At 38.7% G+C, this 15,319-nt stretch overlaps 1 protein-coding gene across 7 annotated transcripts in view; it reads right to left on the bottom strand.

Annotated features, from left to right (window-relative positions):
* NCOA3 (nuclear receptor coactivator 3) overlaps positions 1-15,319 on the bottom strand; it is a 129,444-nt gene that overhangs the window by 100,994 nt on the left and 13,131 nt on the right. The gene's annotated exons all lie outside the window — the stretch shown is intronic.

Below are 15,319 nucleotides of genomic sequence, written 5' to 3'. Positions count from 1 at the left end.
TAATTTTATAATAGAATATAAAGATAACCTAAGTGGGCAACATCAGAAAAGTGAATAAGTTATATCCACATAATGAAACACTAAGCCTTTTTAAATGTTCACAATATATTGTAACATATAATATGACCTCATTTTCATTTCTTATGTACTGTGTATTCATAGATAAAGACTGAAAAAGTATACACCAAAATGATCTTTCCTGGATTGTTTCTTTTTTTTAACATTTTAATTTACTATCACCTACAGAGAACAGGTATTAACTTCATAAGAAATGTTTTTATAATGTCATTGAATTTTTTATGCATTATATCCAATCCAAATTGAGAAAAGGAATATTTAACAAATGCTTTCAATAATAACTAATAATTTTTTAAAACCTCACCAAATTGCATTTTTTTGAGACCCTTTGTAACACTAGTTGATTTTATCATGCTCTACAATTAAAGACCTCATTGCTATATCCTATATATCCTACACTTTGTATCTGTACCTGATATCAGAGTAGCCTTTCTTGGGGAGACCACTCAAGAAACTGTCATGATAACAGTATTTTCTGGACTACTGTAATTTTCTTAATTTGCTGAAACAAAATACGGAGACACTGGGAAGACATAATAATGCATATACACTTTTTAATAAAGCAATTTTCAACTGCATATTAACAAATGCCTATAGCTAGCTACCAACCCCTTCCTCAAACTGTGACTGAAAATTCAGTAAAAGATAGTGAATTATTAGGCTGGCTAAAAAACTAAAAAGAAATTCCCTTGTACATACAATAAATGGTTAACTACTGCTCAGGGATTCTTCATATTAACAGATCACCCTACCTTTAAACAAACTGAAAGTGAACGTCCATCCTGAATGGATTTCTAGAACCAGTTCTAGCCTAAACAGACCAAGAGCTAAAATGAAACCAACAGAGACCAGGGACTTCCCTAATATAGTCCCATGGAGTTTGAAGATGAAAGATAGACTATGCCCCATAAAAACACCATGCCACAGACAGGGGCAGGAGAAGAGTTTGAGAAGGATATCCTCCTTTCAAGGAAATACAGAGCATATTTATTCACTCAACAAATGAATAATGAACATCTACCATATGCCACGCACTTTATCTAAGATCCCTGTCCTTGTGGAACTTATATTTTATCAGGGAAAGGCATATCACCTTTAAACACAATAAATAAGTAAATTACATGGTATGTTAAAAGATCAGTGCTATGAGGGGCAAGGTTCCAGTATTAAATAGGGTGGTGAGAATAGGCCTCACTAGGAGGGTGAGATTTGAGACATGCAGAGATAACAAAGTTAGTCAAACAGAGTGAAAAAGCATTCCCCAAAGACGGCACACCCAGAGGCAATACTAAGCCCCATTTGATGAAGAACAGTACTGAACCAAGAGTGAGGAAAAGAGAGAGAGAGGAAGGAAAGGTGAAAATTGAGATCTATCAGGAGCAAAGGGCAGAGGGCATCATACACCAAGGAAGGACTTTCTTACTAAATGAAATTAGAAAACCTCTGCAGAATAAGGAGATAAATGCCAAATCACTTAGGATTTTAAAATATCTGTCCAACTGTTATGTTATTAATAGACAGAACCCCAGTGGCTCAGTGATAAAGAATTCACCTTCAGTGCAGGAGACAAAGGAGACTCGGGTTCGATCCCTGAGTCAGGAAGATCCCTGGAGTAGGAAATGGCAAACTGCTCCAGTATTCTTGCCTGGTCCATGGGGTCTCAAAGAGTAAGACACGACTCAGTGACTAAATATATGGAAGTGAGAGAAAAAGGAGCTCAGGTTTTTGTCCAGCCCAACTGAAAGAATCAAATTACCAACAAAGGAGACATGGAAGGCTTCTTAAAGGGAATTTAGAAGGGAAGGTCACAAAAGTTCAATTTTAGACAGGTTGACTTTAAGGTTTTATTAGAAACCCAAATGGAAGATTTGAGAAGACAGGTGAATATAAAAGTCTACAAAAAGAAGAAAGGCTTATCTCACATAACAGTTGACAAAGACCCAACATATGTATAGTGTATACCTGAAAGAAGAAAGCCAAGGCAGCAGAACAACAGAAACAAAAGGAAAAAGAAAAACAACCTGCAAGTCAAGAAATCTATCCTAATGCTGAGAGAAAAAGGAGAGTAGAGGGGGCTTAAAACTACGTATTGAAAGGATTTACTTACTGGAAAAAAAAAATGAGTCAGAATAACCAATACCAATACATAACAGCACTATGAAAGAGAGCCTTTGGACATTCAGGCAAAGACAAAAAAAACTAAGTCACTTAGAAAGAAAACCAGACTCACCTCAGACTGTAACAGCAATGCTCTACGCCAGAGGACAATGGAATGACACACACCCTAGAAAGTTGTTTACAATCAGCCAAACCAGCTTGCAAGAAGTACTATCAGCAAACTTTTAAACATAGCAGAACTCAAATAATCCTGCTGCCATAGTTAACCCTGGGGAATTTATTTGAGAATGAAATGTCAGACAACTCTAATTACTGGAAGGTTCATAGCAGCATAAAAATAGTGAAATTAGTGGAAATTAAATATATATTTACTTATAAAAGACTGATGTTACAAGGAACATGTTACAATAACTGTATGCTTTGACAACGCTTTTTCTATAATGCCAACCTCCATTAGAACATAGAAAGAGCTAGAGAATTCCAGAAAAACATCTACCTCTGCTTCACTGATCATGCTAAAGCCTATGACTGGGTTGATCACAACAAACTGGAAAATTCTGAAAGAGATGGGAATATCAGACCACCTTAACTGCCTCCTGAGAAATATGTACGGAGGTTAAGAAGCAACAGTTAGAACCAGACATGGAACAACGGACTGATTCCAATCCTGAAAGGAGTACGTCAAGGTTATATATTGTCACCCTGCTCATTTAACTTTTATGCAGAGTACATCATGAGAAACGCTGGGCTGGATGAAGCACAAGCTGGAATCAAGACTGCTGGGAGAACTATCAATAACCTCAGACATGAAGATGATACCACTCTTATGACAGAAAGCAAAGAGGAACTAAAGAGCCTCTTGATGAAAGTGAAAAAGGAGAGTGAAAAAGCTGACTTAAAGCTCAACATTCAGAAAACTAAGATCATGGCATCTGGTCCCATCACTTCATGGCAAACAGATGGGGAAACAGTGGCAGACTTTATTTTTTGGGGGGGCTCCAAAATCACTGCCAATAGTGGTTGCAGCCATGAAATTAAAGACACTTACTCCTTGGAAGAAAAGTTATGACCAACCTAGATAGCATATTCAAAAGCAGAGACACTACTTTGTCAACAAAGGTCCGTCTAGTCAAGGCTACGGTTTTTCCAGTAGTCATGTATGGATGTGAGAGTTGGACTATAAGGAAAGCTGAGTGCCGAAGAATTGATGCTTTTGAACTTTTGAATTGATGCTTTTGGTGTTGCAGAAGACTCTTGAGAGTCCCTTGGACTACAAGGAGATCCAACCAGTCCATCCTAAAGGAGATCAGTCCTGGGTGGGTGTTCATTGGAAGGACTGATGCTGAAGCTGAAACTCCAATACTTTGGCCACCTGATGCGAAGAGCTGACTCACTTGAAAAGACTCTGATGCCGGGAAAGATTGAGGGCAGGAGGAGAAGGGGACAACAGAGAATGAGATGGTTGGATGACATCACCGACTCAATGTACATGAGTTTGGGTGGACTCCAGGAGTTGGTGATGGACAGGGAAGCCTGGAGTGCTGTGGTTCATGGGGTCGCCAAGAGTCGGACACGACTGAGTGACTTAACTGAACTGAAAGAAAAAGAGCCAAACATCCTGCCTTTCCTACATGAACTGTAAGAGTATGACAGTATTAGCATTTGCAATACCTAATAAATTAGCAGATGAAGCGTACTGATCAATAATATCAAGTATTACAAAGAGAAGTAAACATCGTGTGTGTCCTAATAAACCACACCACATAAATAGTCATCTCACTACAATAACCAGTCTTCAAAATTTTCCCTGGTGATAGCCATCTCCTAAAATTCATACCCTTAAGTAGCCCCTTCCCACATGGCATCAGGGCTGGTGTGCAGGACCAAAAGAATAGAGCAGAACTGACAGCACGTCAATTCTGGGCTCATAAAGGGCACTGCAGCTTTTTTCCTCCCTATCTCCGTCTCTCCCTGATCACTTGCTCTGGCAGAGTGCCTTGAAAGTGAAAGAACATGAAGTCGCTCAGTCATGCCCAACTCTTTGCAACCCCGTGGACAGTAGCCTGCACCAAGCTCCAGGCAAGAGTACTGGAGTGAGTTGCCATTTCCTTCTCCAGGGAATCTTCCCGACCCAGGGATCAAACCCAGGTCTCCTGCATTGCAGACAGATGCTTTACCGTCTGAGTCACCAGGGAAGTCCTTGAGGAAGTCCAGAGTGCCTTGAGGATAGGCAAAAAACAGACCTCTGACAACAGCCATAGGAGTAAGCCATCCTGAAAGCAGAGCTTCCAGCCCCAGTCAAACCTTCAGATGACTGCAGCCCTGGGTGACAGCTTCACTGCGACCCATGAGAGACTTGACGCTAGAACCACGCAGCTAAGCCACTCCCAGACTGCTCACCTTCAGAAACTATGTAAGATAATAAATGTTCTAAATCGCTAAAACTGGCATTCTTTTGTTACCCAGCAATAGATAACTAATGAACTTGCCCAAAATAACTGAATCTTAATCTGATCAAATCTTGACAGCCATCTACCAATTTATATTAAAAAAGAAAAATACAGAGAAACAATTTAAATAACATAAGGCAATGGCACCCTACTCCAGTACTCTTGCCTGGAAAATCCCATGGACGGGGGAGCCTGGTGGGCTGCAGTCCATGGGGTCGCAAAGAGTCGGGCATGACTGAGCGACTTCACTTTCACTTTTCACTTTCATGCATTGGAGAAGGAAATGGCAACCCACTCCAGCGTTCTTGCCTGGAGAATCCCAGGGACGGGGGAGCCTGGTGGGCTGTCGTCTATGGGGTCGCACAGAGTCGGACATGACTGAAGCGACTCAGCAGCATACTCAGGGCTTCCCTGGTGGCTGAGACAGTACAGAACCTGCCTGTAATGCCCGAGAAGAAGGCTCGATCCCTGGGTCAGGGAAGACCCCCCGGAAGAGGAAAAGGCAACCCACTCCAGAATTCTTGCCTGAAGAATTCCAAGGACAGAGGAGCCTAGCGGGCTACAGTGCATGAGATCTCAGAGAGTCGATACAACTGAGCGACTAATACAACAAGAACAACAACAAGGATATACTCAGCAAAATCTAGGCAACAAGAAATTCTATAGAAAAAAAAAAATTCAAAAGAAGAGAGGTGAAGCAACCAATACTTTAAAAAGTACGTAAAATACATACCAACCAAACTGCAATGTGTGAATCTTGCTTGGATCTGAGCCAGATTTTTTTTTTTAAAGGAGAAGCAACAGGAAGAACTAGAAAATTGAATAGTGACTGTGTATTTGGTGCTGCTAAAGGAATTACTTTAGTTTTTCTACATGGAACTGTGTTATGTGGGGTTGGGGGGGATGGGATTTGAAAGGGTTCTTATCTTTTACAGATTCTCAAGGAAATCGTATGATGCCTGGTATTTGCTTCAAAATAATGTGGAGGAAGAAAGTATCAGTAACTGGAGATATAAATGAAACAAGATGGGCCATAAACTGATAATTGGTAAACCTGAGTGATAAGTACATTGGAAATACTATACCATTCTACTTTTTTTAATGTTTGAAATTTTCCAAAATACAAAGCATTTTTTTTAAGTCCTTTTTGTTTGTTTGTTTTATCTATTTTCAGCTGTGCCAGGTCTTCACTGCCGCGTGGGGTTTTTCTCCAGTTGCAGCCCACGGGCTTCTCACTGTGGTGGCTTCCTTGGTGCAGAGCATGGCTCTAGGCTGTGTGGGCTTCAGCAGTCGCAGCACACGGGCCCAGTGGCTGCAGCTTGAGGGCTCCAGAGCACAGGCTTAGGAGTTGTGGCAAACAGGCTTAGCTGCTCACGTGGGATCTTCCCAGACCAGGAATCTAACCTGCATCTCCTGCACTGGCAGGTGGGTTTTACCACTGAGCCACTAAGGAAGGCCCCAGAAAAGCAGTTTCACTAAAAGTGGATCAAGAAAATGATAACCTAACCTGGTGACTAGAATCAGAACAGAATCCTCAAAGCACAGGAGACTTTCTCCCAATTATAGCTGTGCCTCTTACTCAAAATCTCTCCTGCAAGCAAGGAAATAGAGTTCTGTGTCTCCAGGCTGAAAAGAGCACACATGTATCCTTTTAAATATGAGAGGCAGTTATTAAGTCATAAACTGAAATTACTACCTAAATATATATTAGATCTATTTGGGATGAAAAAGTTTTAGAAATGCATAGTGATAATGGTTGTACAACACTGTCGAGGTACTTAATACTATTCAATCGTACACTTAAAAGTGGTAAATTTCTTGTTATGTATACTTTACCACAGTAAAATTAGGTATATTACATACAAAATGTATTAAAAAGCATAATTTCATTTTGTATAAAAATATACAAATTGACTATGAAGAATTTAAGGAAAAATATTGGAAAAGAGGACATTTTAGTATAAAATGAAGCAATATTTATCTGCAAAAAGGACAATTACTATTTAAAAAGGCAGTGAAGTATTTGCAACAGGTATTTTTCAAAGGCAAATGCTTTTTATAATATACGAAATTTATTTTATTATATTAAAATAAAAACTTCAAATAACCTCAAGAAAAGCAGACAAGAGTTTATAGAATAAGAAAATACAAATGCCCTGTAAACATTTAGGAGGTGAGGCACAGTGTTTAATCTCACCCCTGATATTCAAGATGCAGATATAAATTTTAATAAAATGTATACTAGAAAACTCACCATAGCACTCTGTTGTTATATGCAACATATCCATTAATTATAAAAATGATAGTCTACTTTAACAAAACAACTAGATCTGCATGCGCTGATATGAAACCATTTTCAAAATGTAATGTTAAACATAACTAGGTACAAAACAATGTGGTTTTTTTTGTACTAGGTACAAAACAATGCTACTCCATGTGCTTATAGCAAATATGTAAATTCTAAAGATACACAGATATGTTTGTAAACACATACAAAAGGAAATGTAACAGTGACTGCCTCTGAGAAAGCAATTAGGAAACAAAAGAAAGTGAAAGAAACCTTCATATGCTTTGGAAAAGTCTGAATTTTGTTAGCCATGTATATATATTACTAATTATACAAAAAGTAAGAAAAAAATGTTCTTTAAAAAATAGGGAAAGAACCTTACATGTGACCTAACGAGGAAGGTTAAATAAAATCGCCAAGACTACCAACAAGATCCAAAACAGAGTTCTCTTGCTTTCCAAGCCTTTATTGTTTTGCTTTTGACTAGTCTGTAAAACAAGTAATAACACACTCTACAATCTAATGTCGAGTTCCATGTCTGATTCAGGAATGTAACCAGAAACACTGCCAATCATATCCTCCAGAAACATAGTAGACTATTCTTTATGTGCTGTAAGTCTTTAACTAAGAGCTCCTATTTCAAAACACAAGACATATGAATAACACAGAGAACGTCAACGCTCACTTCCAACATTCAGAAGTTCATCACGAACTCTAAGAGCCACAGAAAGCACCTCCGTGATAGTTAAGAAAGTGTAACTGATTGTAAAAATGTGGTAAGAGGGGCATGGCACGCAAGGCATTCGGGAGTTCCTTCTTTTTCACCCAAAGGCCCTTCTTAAGTATTCTGCCTGTCTACTTGATACCACATAATGTCTTGTACTTTTCTATGGCAGGCAGTTCCTTTGCTCTCATATAGACAGAAAAAACTTAATGTACCAAAGTTCTTCATGTTCCATAGTCCAGAATTCCATTTGTAACAAACATTAATACAATTTTAAAGTAAATAAATAATCTCACTAACTAAAACTATCTCCCAGGAATTCATTTAAATTCTTCCCTGGATTACTCCAGCCTCAAGCCATCTCCCCTTCCTCTGAACTAAAAAAGCAATTATTTGTATAATTTATTTAGCAATTAATCCTGCACTGCCTTGTTAAACCTCTTTCCTTATTTTCTGAAATGTTATTTAAATCTTCTCTGCTTATCTAACTTTCTTGTTTATTTTTCATCTCCCCAAATAGACTGTAAATAAATTCCTTGAGAGAAAGAGATAAGGCCTTATATCGTTTTGTATCCATATAAAAATACAAACAGGGCTTCCCTGATAACTCAGCTGGTAAAGAATCCTCCTGCAATGCAGAAGACCTGGGTTCAATCCCTGGGTCGGGATGATCCCCTGGAGAAGGGAAAGTCGACCCACTCCAGTATTCTGCCCTGGAGAATTCCATGGACTGTACAGTCTATGGGGTCGCAAAGAGTCGAGCACAACTGAACGTCTTTCACTTTCAAAAATACAGAGTAGCTGGCACTTGTTAAATACAAAGTTTTTATTTATTTAAAAAAAAAATCAGTCACATTAAGAAAGTATTTAAAGCCAGGCCAAGTAAGAACCTTCCAGCCAGAGCTGACAGGCCAATGCACTGTTCTGCTGCCCTGACTCCTGAAGCAATGTGGGGTGGTAAAAAGGCCATGGCCTCAATCTGGATCCTGTAGCTTGAGAACCTATGAACATATCCCATAAATTTCAGCTTCTTCATCTCTAAAATAAGAATAATAATGCCTACCTAACTCTATGATCATTAAATGAGAGTTTATATAAAATCCAATGTTGAGTATTACAGCTGGTATGCCTTAAAGATTCTTAGATTTTTTTCACTTTTTTAAAGTCAGGTATAGTTGATTTACAATAGAAATTCTTAAGATTTTTTTTTTCCTGTTTTTACACCTTTGAAATTAGAGTGTGCTATTGACCACATCCCACAGTTGGCAGCTTTACCTTTTCTTATATACTGGTAGGTAAAATAATGCACTGTATATCATGGCAACCTAAACTTGATTAAATCTGGTAACAACTGGCATCTGTCCTTCCTCCGTCATAACTCATTCAAACACCAACATGTGGATCGGAAATTCATTCAGCAGTAAGATGTACATGCCCCCTAATCCATTCAAAGCACCTAGCACTTTGGTGTATAGTATATGCTCAATAAATAGGAACTGTTGCTACTGTTACTCTAAATTCATTCAATATCTGAATACCAACTACATGCCTGCCACCATTCTCAGCACTAATGATCTAGCAGTGAACAAAATAACTACCAAGCCTTCAGAGAGTTCATATTTTATTTTCCGTGACACAAGAAGGAAAAGCCAAAAGCACAAATGAGTTAACAGATTGTCTCCAAAATTGAAAAAGCTAAGCCAACTGAGACAGACACTAAAACACAATACTTCCTAGACAACACTACACTGCTTACATTTTCTTTAGAGAAAAATCTTAGCAGAAACACAAAATGAAGTCCTGGAAACAAAGCAGGGCATCCAAACTTCCCCCCCTACCCCCTTATTTAAGTAACAGCTTCCCTGGTGGCTCAGCTGGTAAAGGATCCACCTGCAATGTGTAGACCTGGGTTCAAGTCCTGGGTTGGGAAGATCCCTTGGAGAAGAGAATGGCTACCCACTCCAGTATCATGGCCTGGAGAATTCCATGAACTGTGTAGTCCGTGGGGTTGCAAAGAGTCGGACACAACTGAGGGACTTTCACATACATTATTCAAGTAAAGGTTTGGGAAAAAGGAAAAAAGCCAGAACAGATGTTAGAAGTAAAAAGGAAAATAAAAAGGGGAGGGGGAGGGGTGGGGCAGATGCCCGTATGCCACAGTACAGCTAAAGCAGGCACTTACTTTAAGGTGTTCCTCCTATCCTGCTCTCAAGCCTGAGGAGTCTACAATTAAACAACATTTACTGAACGCCCACAAAGTACTCAGAAAGTTATTAGTCTCAGAGCACACTGCATAAATTCAGCACAATCCAGTAAAAGGATGCTCACTACCTAGTTAGGAAGACTAGTTCTAATGAAACAATTTGTTATATATAGCATCCTGTGGTGTATTCCAAGTGCCAAGCTGGGCAGAGCAGACTAGAGGCTTGGTGAAAGAAGTAATCATGAGTTCAAATGAACAAGAAAAACACATAATAAAGAAGCCAGAACTGAACCTTGGATGGGCAGTTTGACAAGAAAGAAAAATGAAACCAAAGGTCCCCAGTAGCTTAAGCCAAAAACTTTTGAGTCACCCCTGATTCTTCCCCTCCTCCCTCACCAGGCCCCACCCTGAATCCATTGCAAAATTCACTGGCTTTCTCTTTGAATATATGCAGAATCTGATCACTTCCTATCACCTCCTCTGCCACCACTGAAGTCCAAGCTACTTTTCCTGGGACCTGAACTACTGGAACACCCCTTAAGAGGTCTCCCTACCTCTTGCTCTCTTATAGGTTACTTTTCACAAAGCAGCTGGAGGCATCTCTCTAAAGCCTAACTCAGTTTATTTGCTCTCCACTAAAACCCCACCGTGCAGGAGGCACGGGTGCATGGTGGGCGAGGGGGGGGGGGGCGTGCATGCACCCACAAGCAAAGAAAAACAAGTGGGAAGAGACACACAAAACCTTCAATAACGGATGATGAGGTATACTGGTAATCTATATTTGTTCTTTGATAAAGCTTTCTCCTTTGTATTTTTCTGTATTTTCCACATAAAATTACTTTAATAATTTAAAAAACGAAATGCTTTAAAAAAAAAAAAAAGCAGTGGAAGGGGGTGAACAATGCTCACAAGATCTTTCTGGAATACCAAAAAATAGAACACCTGCAGCGGTTTCCCACTTTGCTCAAAGCGTTACCACTGCCTGCAAGGCCCACTGTTACCTCTCGATCGTCTCTGACTAGTACTCCTTAGCTCACAGTGCTCTGGCACGCCGCCACCGCCCCTTCCTCAAGTACACCAAGAACACTCTCCTGCCAAAGGGCCTTCCCGCTAGCTGCTCCCTCCACACCCGTGCTCCCCACTCTACTAATACTCACAAGGCTTACTTCCTGGACTCTGCTCACTTTCTCAGAGAAGGTTACCATGACTATCCATCTAAAATGCAAGCCCCATAACACAACATACACCCCAGCTTCCAGTCCCCTTATGCATCCTCTTTCCCCCCAAGACATTCTGATCACTAGTATATCCTGAACATCTAAGGAAAAGCCCAACACATGGCTAGCACTCAATAAATCTCTGTAAAATAAATTGAAACATGAAGGCAGAAATAAGAGTTCAAGGATTTGGGAAAGTGTGAGGATGTGTGTGTTTGATGGTTCAAAAACTAAAAGAAAATCAATCTGACAGAAGCAGAGAAGCTAGGAGCAAAGAAGCCTTCCAAAGATAAAGAAAATACTTGGTTAACAGTGAGCAATTAGAAAAAGTGACAGACCTGAAGGATGGAAAGTTGACAAAGGGAAAAAAGGTATGGGCCAGAAGAAAATTTAGGCTGAGAGGAAAGGGATCGAATAGCCAGAGATGGAATGGGGGCTGAGAAGAGGAAGTGCATGAAGAGGACAGGAGAAGGGTTAGAGACACAGGAGAGGTCAGCAGGAAGGGAGAGACAGCATCAGGTAGAGCAGCAGGCCACAGGTCGGGGCGGGGGCCCCTGTTATGTCACAAAGTTGTTCCCGTTCAAACCTAAGAGCCAACAGTTCTGAAAAAGATACATGTCATATGTCTTTATTTCCAAAATGTGACTTACAAGTCTTAAAACATACAAAGATATGTATGTACATCTGTTGCATCACTTTGAATGTTCAAATTCCCCACTGGAGAAGTGAGTTTAAATTCACAAAATCTGAATTTTTTAATTTCATTCCTTAATACCACTATTAGGCATTTGCCATGAAAGAGGTGAAAACAAGGCAGAAATGGGCAATTACAGTGCATCTGCAATTTACTCCTCGTCATTCAGCTTCGCCAGTTCATAGAACTGGGCAACCTGGGCTTCCTCACTAGGAAAAGAGTATAATGTAACTGTGAGCCTTTAAATTTGAAATACCAAAGTAAAAACACGATTACTAGTTTTAATGTAAGGCCTCCTTGGTTCTTTGAAAGATTAAAAGGAACCTGAAATAAAGACTAAACTCTTTCTTGAATCACACCAAATACTGAGCTCCAGAAAATTTTTTAAACTTTTAATTTCCTGAGCATTCTTCAACAGAGTATAAAATCCTCTAAAATAAAATTTTACAAGTATTGTGACTAAAAGAATTTTATAAATCTGTATTCTCAGAAGTGTAATATACCTACTGAACATTTAAAAATCAAAATTCGCCTAGAACAGAAATTTTGAAATCAAGATTTTTAATAACTTTGCAAGTTCAGTGTTATAGCCACACTACTCAGGCAGAGATGAAACAAACATACAGTATAGTGTGTGAATTTATGCACTGCTCTCTAAAAGCTGGCCAGATGCCATTCTATCATTGATAGAGTAGCTTCAAATTCCACTCACAGCGCAATGGCAGTGGCACTGAATCCAGCAATATAAGCATGCCTGCATGTTATTATGGGAAATAGTGGAAAATTTCACAGGCTGACATCCAGAATGTCTGCGGTTCTGTTTCATATTTCTTTCTTCCTGCAAAGCAGTTATTAGACCAGTAGTTAGATTTTTTTTTAAGCTGGAAATTTCCACTGGCTTTTTAAAATAAGCCTTCTTAAACGTAAACTGCAAAACATTCCAAAGTTATAGCATGACAGAAAGAATAAATCAAAATCAGAAAAGATTTAAAATACTTATCTTCAAATCAGGGTAAGGGAACTGGTAAGTAAATTAGGGTGTCACTCTATCCTGGTAAGAAAAAAAAAGTGTCCAGGAAGATACTGAGGTGATTTAAGGTTGCAATAATGTAATATAAACACTAAATGTGAAAAATAGCACATTGTGAAGCTGCTGATATTTGATCATAAGCTTAGAGAGGAGGCATTCAAAAGCTAACACAACCAGTAGAACAGTTAGGCATAGAAACCTTGAAAAGACAGACAGTATAGCTTGGTGAAAAAGGAATATATTCCAAATTACGGTGAGCCATGAAGATTGGGTTTTTCAGTAAGGGTTAAAGACAGAACAATGACAAGCCTCACAGGTAAGATCAGAGTTCTTGGCACCTTCTCATCAGGATTATCCCAGACCAAAATATTTGATGCTTTCATCTTAATTTGTGAAAATAAATGAGAATATAAACAAGGACTTATTGTTGCATTTTTATTAAACAGGTAAAAAGATCTAGTTCCAAACTACGTAAAAATGAAAAATGACTTATAATAGTTAAATACAGTGGCAAATAATTTTCTATGTTTAAGAACTGATATGGCCCAGGTTAACAATTTGTTTCTTTGCATTTATATGAACTAAGAAATGGGATCTATACTACATAGCTGTGTAACTGTTACTCAAGCTTTGAAATGCTTGCTATACCCCAAAACATACATATGACCCAAAACTTGAGCATTAATACAAAGACATCACTAACAACTAATAAGGATCTGTACCACCAAAGACTAGAACACTGGGAGAAAGTATTAGGAAAACATCTGATAAAAAGATGTAAATCCAGAATATACATTAAAAACATCAAAAAACAAACCTCTTAAAATTCAACACAAGAATGGGGGAGAGAAGGGGAAGCTATATTGATATAAAACAGATCAGCACAACTAACATCTTTACTCCTGGATATTCATCTGGAGAAAACCATAATTCATATACATGCACCCCGATGTTTACTGCAGCACTATTTACCATAGCCAAGATATGGAAGCAACATAAATATTCATTAATGGATGAATGGATAAAGACATGGCACATATATTCCATGGGATATTTGTTGTTGGTTCAGTCACTAAATCATTTCCAACTTTTTTCCGACCCCATGGACTGCAGCACACCAGGCTCCACAGTCTTCCACTATCTCTCAGAGTTTGCTCCAATTCACATTCATTGAGTCGTTGATGTTATCTAACAATTTCATCCTGTGCTGCCCCCCATCTCCTTTTGCCTTAAGTATTTCCCAGCAGCTCTTCATATCCTAAATGGAATATTTCTCAGCCATGGGGGAAAAAAAAAAAAAACGAAATAATCCCATTTGCAGCAACACAGATGGACCTAGAGATTGTCGCACTTTGCGGAGTCGTCAAAGACAAACACTGTACGCTATTACACAGGGAATCTAAAAAAAATGGACAAGCAAACTTATTTCATAGCAGTCACAGATGCAGAAAACAAACTTATGGTTACCAAGGGGAAAAGAGTAGGGGAGGGATAAATTAGCAGACTGAGACTGATACACACACTTCTGTATGTAAAATAGAAAACTAATAAGAACCTACTGTATAGAACAGGGAACTCTACTCAATACTCTGTAATGACCTATGTGGGAAAAGAATCTAAAAAAGAGTGGATATATGTAAAACTGATTCACTGTGCTATACAGCAGAATCTAACACAACACTGTAAATCAACAAAAAAAAAACTAACATCTTACTTAACGGTGATAGAGTGACTACTTACCCACTAAGGCTGAGAACAAGACAAAGTTATCTCCCCCAAATTAATCAAATTGGTCAAATGGTTCAATGCAATCAAAATCAAAATCCCTACATTCTACTGGAAGCACTAGCCATTACAGTAAAGAAACATGATCACTGATGTACAAAATCTTCCTAATCAAACTATCTAAAAGCTACCAAAACAAGTGAGTGTGGCAAGATACTAGGTGAATATACAAAACTCAATGATACTTATATACACCAATTATTCAAAGTTGAAATTTTAAAAATACAATTTACAATCACATTTAAAAAATATAAAATTTAGGGACCTCCCTTGCAGTCCAGTGGTGAAGGCGCCATGCTTCCACTGCAGGGGGCACAGATTCAATCCCTGGCAGCGGAACTAGGATCCCACGTGCCATGAGGTGTAGCAAAAACAAAAAAACTTAGGCACATGTATATGTTTCAGTGATAAAAGCTTTTATAAGATTGTACACTAATAGCTACAAAACACTGGTAAGAGAAATTAAAGAAGACCTAAATAAATGGAGAGATATATAACACGTTCATAGAACAGAAGGCAGTATTCTAAGAAATCAATTCTTCCCAGTTGATCAACTGACTCAATGCAATCACAATGAAAATCACAACAGACACTTTGCAGAAATCAACAAGAGTTTAACAATATAGAGAAATGCAAAGGACCCAGAATAGCCAAAATAATTTGGGGGGGAAAAAAAGCTGGAGGACTTCCCCTAATGTGATTCCAAAGCTTGAGTAGAGACAGACTGAAATAT

Source organism: Ovis canadensis, chromosome 13, assembly GCF_042477335.2.
Source record: "Ovis canadensis isolate MfBH-ARS-UI-01 breed Bighorn chromosome 13, ARS-UI_OviCan_v2, whole genome shotgun sequence".
Taxonomy (NCBI): domain Eukaryota; kingdom Metazoa; phylum Chordata; class Mammalia; order Artiodactyla; family Bovidae; genus Ovis; species Ovis canadensis.
Note: the sequence above shows the minus strand (reverse complement) of the source record. Positions and strands in the feature narration are given on the sequence as shown.